This window comes from Lathyrus oleraceus, chromosome 1, assembly GCF_024323335.1.
Source record: "Lathyrus oleraceus cultivar Zhongwan6 chromosome 1, CAAS_Psat_ZW6_1.0, whole genome shotgun sequence".
NCBI classification, from domain to species: domain Eukaryota; kingdom Viridiplantae; phylum Streptophyta; class Magnoliopsida; order Fabales; family Fabaceae; genus Lathyrus; species Lathyrus oleraceus.
This window is the reverse complement of record NC_066579.1, coordinates 433,733,510-433,740,894: the sequence shown is the minus strand read 5'-3', so window position 1 is coordinate 433,740,894 and position 7,385 is coordinate 433,733,510.

The window sequence follows — 7,385 nt, the reverse complement described above, 5'->3', positions numbered from 1 at the left end:
TTTGAAATCTTGAAAGGATGAGTGACTAGATCTTTCTCTGCATCTCACATTCACGTTCACAACTTTCATTGAGATAAGTTATGGAGCCGTCAATTCTTTTTTCTGATTTTGTGATTAGAGAGGGGACTTAGCCACATAATATATAACCCTAGTCCCTATTCATTATGGACCAAGGGTTAAGACTCACTTTTGCCTACACCAATCAGATTTTAGTTACTCAGACTTTAATTAAAAGGATCACTTAATTAATAAAGGAGCATACTTATGCACCCATCAGAATCATGGTAAACCCATTTTCACAAACTAAAATAAAAATTGATTACAACTCATAAAATATCAGATAAATCTAACATTCTCCCACTTGGGCAAAATCAATTGTGTGATTTTAATTTAATTTTTTATATAAAAAAAACACATATTTGGAAACAACTCTTGGGTTAGTGACTAATTTCTTAAAATGTGGCCGCATTTTAAGAAAATGCATGATTTCAGGTGCAATATTTGAATATGACTTCATCCAACAAAAGTCAGGTAGTATCGAATCACGACGATTATTATATCCTTCATTGACATATAACCTTCCATGATTACAAATACTACGGACTCAGTCAACTAGTCGTCAGTGTGGAGTGTGGCAAGAGAATAACATGTCAATCTGATCCAATAGCCAAAATGTTATTTTCTCTGTCTGTCCTTAACAATTCTCTCAAATGCCTTAAAGAAAAAGAAATTGCATGGTTTTACAAACCATAATGTCTCATCTTCAATATAGCGTCGACCACCGACACAGTAGTTCTGACAACGCCGAGCTCAAAATCATACCGCATCTCCAATATGACATCGACCGTCGGTATAATGGTCCTTAAGATGTCAAGCTCAAAATTATAATCATGTCTCGAACTCCAAACTAGTGTCGACCACATGTACTATGGTTCCAATGACACTGAGTCCCAATTGACATATAAATAAACAATGACAAATAACAATGATAATATTCATTACATTATTAATTACTTGAAATAGAAAATACTTGACAATTAGGAAATGACATAAAGAATAAACTCACACTAACCAAGTACATCAAAAGAACTCACAATGCCCATGTTCTCAACATAATTTTTGAACACAATTGACCGAAATCCTTTGGTTAAGGGACCATCAATCATGAAATCAGTACCAATGTACTCAATAATAATGCCACTTTTCTTTACAAGATCTCTGACTATTAAATACTTCAATTACACCCTTGTTGTTCTTAGCTGATTTGCTCATTCTAATCAAAGGAGAAGTTTAGTAAAAGAAGGAGGAATGTATTTTCTGCTAATTCTAAACTGGTTTTTATAGGGAACACAGAAACTTGTGAAATTTGTCTAGTTTAATGTGCACCAATAGAATCAAAGGTGAGATGCATGCCTTGTCTTCAGACTCCCTTTCTAAGATTTGACTGTTATGCCTCATAGGCTCAGAACAGGTTGGAATATCTCGTGTTCTGCAGAATATTTTCCAACCAGTCAAGTCATTTATTAACATCACACTTTTTCTTGCTTGCATGTTTCTAATTGATGACATAAGGGGAGAACATGTCATTATTTTTCACTATTTTTACTAAGACATAGTTATTTTCCATATATTCGTTTTTCTTCAGAATCTTTTCTTTTCTTAATGTTATCTTTTTGTTGATGACAAAAGGGGGAGAGATAAAGAGTATTTAAGCACCTGAATCTGATGATTATTATTTCTGCTGCTTAATTTATGAAGATTAATGTTATTGTGCTTTTAAAGAAATTTAATTAAGCTTGATAGAACTTAGGGGGAGCTTACAAACATCACCCTCTGGACTATCAAACTCAGGGAAAGCTTACAAATCTCAGATCCTAAAGTCAACATGTTAATTAAATTAACAACTATTGTTCTTAAATACTTATGTTTGTCATCGTAAAAAAAAAAGAGATTGTCGGAACAAAATTGGTTGATACCATATCCCTTTTTTATATGATAAGAAAGTATTTAAAGAATAATTGGATATTCTAACATTTGTTCAAGTATGAATGATTATATGATTGAGAACACATGAAGAGAAGCTTGAGGATTCTGCATATGAAGATCAAACTCTGACTCTGAAGATCACTTTTGGAGACTCTAGCTATGATAGAAGATCCAAACTATGAAGAAGTCAACTATGAAGAAAGTCAACCTCTAGTGATCCAGACTCTAAAGCTTCAGAAGCTAAGAATTAGACTCTGAAGAAAGTCAGTCTCTGGTGATTCAAGCTCTGAAGCTTTATAAGTCAAGAAGTGAACTCTGAAGTGATCAGTTTATGAAGAGTGAAGTCTGAAGAAAGTCAACCTTTGAAGTTTGTGTCTCTTCATTCGAGGTAACTCTAACAAACTTAGAGACCGTTTGATCAGGTGAAGACTTAAAGACAAATATCTTCATTGGTGTCTGAGCTTCAACGGATAATTCTTCTTACAGAAAGTTGTTTTCTTAATGTGTCTAATAAAGTACAAATGTTATCAAACCTTTTGGTGAAAGTTTTCAATATCTCTTTTCTCCCTCTCCATTTAAGGAGCAGAAGACCTAAAGAAGAACTTACAAAAAAACACTAAATCACAAGACTCTCAACCTTGACATTTCAAACAGAAGCTACTATGTCAAAATTACTATACTTAAAACCTCTTAACCCTTGTATATTTTAGAAGTTCTTAAGTCTTAAAGTCTTTCTAAGTTGTATTATGTCTACACTTCTGATTGTATATCATATCAAGTGTAGTTGTTACCCAAATCTCTTAACAGATTGTTATAGAGTCAAAAGTCTCTTGCTTTTGTGCTTGAGCATTTGAAGTCTCTTGCTTGTGTGCTTGAGCATAAAAGTCTCTTACTTGCGAGTTTTAGCATTGGAAGACTCTTGCTTGTGTGTTTGAGCATTTGGAGTCTCTAGCTTGTGTGTTTGATCATAGAAGTCTCTTACTTGTGGGTTTGAGTATTGAAAGTCTCTTGCTTGGTGCTTGAGCATTTGTAATCAGATTTGGTTATAGTAAAAATCTCTTGGAAATACAAGGGAAGTAGACTACTCTCAAGTTGTGAGAGGAACCAAAATAACTACTTGTGTCTTTACTTTTACTTTCCTTGTTTCTGCACTTAATATTCCGCTGCTGTCAACTCTAATACTCTAAGTCAAATTCTGTTTCAGAATCTGATAAGAACCCTCAAAATAAACAAAACTTTTCTAAAGTCAAACTCTAAACCAAGAGTTCGGAATCTGATTAAGAACCATTAGAAGCAAAAGCTGAAAAAACTTTAAGAAAAACAAGTTAATAAAAATAATCAGTTGACTACCTCAATAATTTTTTATAGACTAAAAAAATACATTTATTAAATAAAAAGTAAAATGAATTTTTAAATTAAGCTAAAAGATAAAGTTGTATTAAACCTATTATGAACTCTTTCTTTTTTTAAATTTTTTTTTTTAATTATTATTTTTTTCTCTGTCAATTTAATATATTCAATTTTATGTTTATGAAGATTTCTAATTTTAAAAAATTGATTAGTATATCGTAAGCAAATTCCATCCGGTTAAAATGTCATTAATAAATTCAATATAAACGTATGATTGTAAGTTGTTGTTGTTTTCTAAAAGATAGGATTATATTATAAAAAAAGGATGTTGCTGGACATTTATATAATTTATTTTGTATTCTTCAGCATATGGACAGGAAATGATGGGTGAAAGATTGGGATAAAATTTTAGATTGGAGAAACAAATTTTGGATATGAAGGAAAGAGCTCATCAATAAAGTTAACACTCATACATTAAATAGGATAATAAATATTACTATATTTATATCTATATAATGTAAACGATTAAAATGAATTGTATAAAAAACACGTTATGGATAGATCTTTAATTTAATTAAACAGTTATTGAGATGTTTGAAATACAAAATCATCTATCATTAATGAAATGAAAAATTAACTACTTCAAACACTATTTTACTTATTGTCGCTCTTAGTCTTGCCAAGGTCTATGAAAAAAAGTTTAAATATTATCAATAAAAGAGATTGTATAAATATTATAAATTTATTGAATTACATTCCTTTTTATTTTGTGTAACTAAAAAATTTTCATCTCTTTAATGAAAATTGAATATATCTCTAATATCTCTTCTTTGATATTATATAAAATTATTTTCATAATATATAAATAAACAATGTTATGAATATATAATTCATGTTTGAGAACGGTAAAATATATATAAATATTTTTATATAAAAATAATAGATAAATAGATAATAAGATGTGTCACTATTTTTATAGATAAATAGATAATAACATGTGTCATTACTTTTTAGATGATAAAATTAATATATAATTAAATGAATTCAAATGCTATAAGCTAAGAGTGTGGTTTTTTTATACAAATTGGTTAATTATAACTTTAAAAACATTTATTTTTTATTTTAAATAAAAACATTTATTTTTTATTATAACTATTTATAAACTTATACTTATGAATAATTATGAAATACACAATATAAAATATTTTACATCTATAATATACAACAATTAAAATTTAACTATTTTTTAATATTTTCTTTAACATTATCGATACATGTAAATTTAAAAGCAAATAGATAATATGGGCGGTAAAAAACTTGGCTATTTTAAAAGGTTTCATCTCGAAGTATATTATATATAAAGAAAAGCATGCATGATAAAAGAATATCTACTTATATGTGTAACAAATACATCACAATTTATGTATATAACCTCATTATCCTAAATAATTTCTCTTAGCTCTACTAATAATTTTTTAAGTTGATTTCTTGAATCTTCAATTAAATTTATAAAAGTATTTTAAGAAAAATGTAATATTCATTGTATTTAATAAAAACAAAAACAATCTAACCAAGTGACCTAACAAAACTGATTAGTTAAAAAAATGGAAGAATGACTAAAATTGAATACAATGAACAAAATGAGAGATCCAAATCCTCTAGATAATAGAGCTAACTCTAATGCTTTGTTTGGATTAGAAATGAAAGAATTAAAATGGAAAGAATGTGAAATTTTGTCTGTTAAAAGAAAGAAAATAAGATGAATGTTGTTTGGTATAAGTAAATGTGAGAGGAAAGAGAGTGGTAATTATTATTAAATTACATTAATATCCTTATAAGCAAAAAAGATATTATTAATAATTAAAATATAAAATTGATCAATGTTAAATTATAAATTATTAATAAATTTATTAAAGAAATATTTTTATAAATGTTCTAATTCATTTCTAAAAAAATACCTAAGTATTAAATAAAAATAAAAATAAAAGTATTAGAAGGTAAAACTAACAAGAAAAAAAATAAATATAAAATAATAATAAATATATGTCATATAGTTTTTTTTGGTTTTTTTTAGGTGATATTTTAGGAATTTCTTCTCACTTTCGGGAGTAAAGAAATTGTGTGTGATCCACTAAAAAGTAATATTTTCTCCCTCTAAATTGAGCGATCAAACAAGAGAATAGATTTTGAAATTCTCTCATTCCTTCTTTCTTTTCTCTTTGTATCAATTGCTCTAAACAATGTGTAAAACTGACTAAATTGTTATTTGACATTGCTATTTTTGAGTCTACTTGAAAAGTTTGTAATGATTATATCTTTAAGATTTTGTTTGAGTGTTTTTTTTTTGGAATAAGATCAATAATATTAAAAATAAAAAAGGTACAATCAAGGAAACAAAAAGGGGAACTAAGTTAGTCCCACCAAGAAGAGATAAATCCAAAGAAAGGTATACCTAACATATTCTTTACAAAATCATTTCTATTTCCGAAAGAGATGAAATAAAAAACTATGAAGGAATTTGTGCTAAGAGCTATATTTACAAGGTAATCATTACATGAATTCCCTTCTTTATAGATATGAGAAATAAAGAGGTTAGAATTAGTAAATTTTCCTAAGATATTTTTTCAATTGTTTCTAAGCTTCCAAGGAATCAAAAGAGGGTTGGAATATGCTTTGATGACCAATGAGCAATTCGTTTCAATCCAAAGCTTATTCCAACCCTTATGAATCACATAATCCATACACTTGATGACAACTGCAACTTCAACAAAAAAAGAAAAGTTTGGCTCAATTGTCTCCGCGAAGTCAAAAATGAAATCCCACAAGTGGTTTATAAAGATTCCACCAACACCAGCAATATTCGAAAAGGCATTGATAGCTCCGTCACAGCTTCATTTTGTCCATCCTGAGATGGGAGGACACCAAGGAACCTCCTTGGTGTTGGGAGATCTAGGAGGGCGGATATTAACTCCAAAAGCCTTGATGGAAGAAAAGTCTTTGACGAAAATGAAAGAATTTTTAGAAGTGTTTTCTCCTGAAGTTTTGACATGCCTGTTGATCATATTGATGAAGTCAATAATGGAGATCTTCCTGTTGTTATATTTAATATCATTCCCGACCGTCCAAATTTGATTAAGCTGAAAAATGACAACACTTTAAAAACCAAAGCAACCTGGGAAGATCTTCCAATCTTGCAGTGGGAAAACCAATCTTCAACAATCATGATCTGCATATTAAAGTTAACTTTGTTCTTGAGCCATCTCCACAGACCTCACACATGGCTGCAATTGATGAAGAAGTTATCCAAAGATTCAAATGGTGAGTTGAAAAGCTAACATCTGAACGCCATAAAAATACCTCTACTTATGACAAGATTATATGTGGAAATATGACAGTGAAAAATCTTCCAAACCAAAAGAGATTTTCTTGGGGGAATGTATGCACACCAAACCTCAGTAGCCCAAGAAGAAACTGTGATATTGGGAGCCTTAAAAAGGTAAGCATCTTTAAGAGTGGGAATACCATTTTTTGTGTGAATCCAAGTCAAAATATTAGAATTATTAGAATTGTTATCATAAACACAAGGAAGTAAGCTATATAAAAAGGGGAACCACAACTGTCAATCCTGAGGAAAATTCCAATTACTATAAAAAATGAAATCAGAAACCTTGTTGTTTGGTATAATATCTTTATAAGCTAAGAACTCCAAAGAGGAATAATTTATCAAAGGTTGGCCACACCAATTATCTAACCAAAACCTTAAGTCCTTATCAAAGCCAATGATCAAAGATGTGTTGCTAATGATATTGCTAAATTCAGATTTTACTCTAGTCCAGATTGTTGAGAAAATGTGATATTTTATAGTCCCTTTAGATTTGAAAATCCTGTTTCAAAGAATGATGGCCCAACTGTCAGAGCTACTAAACAAATCCCAGTCAAGCTGTAAGTTATAAACATCATTTAATCTCATCAAAGATCTTAGACCAAGACCTCACCCATAAAGAGGCTAGCAACATTTTTCCCAAGCCACCTTGAACAAACTTCTTTTT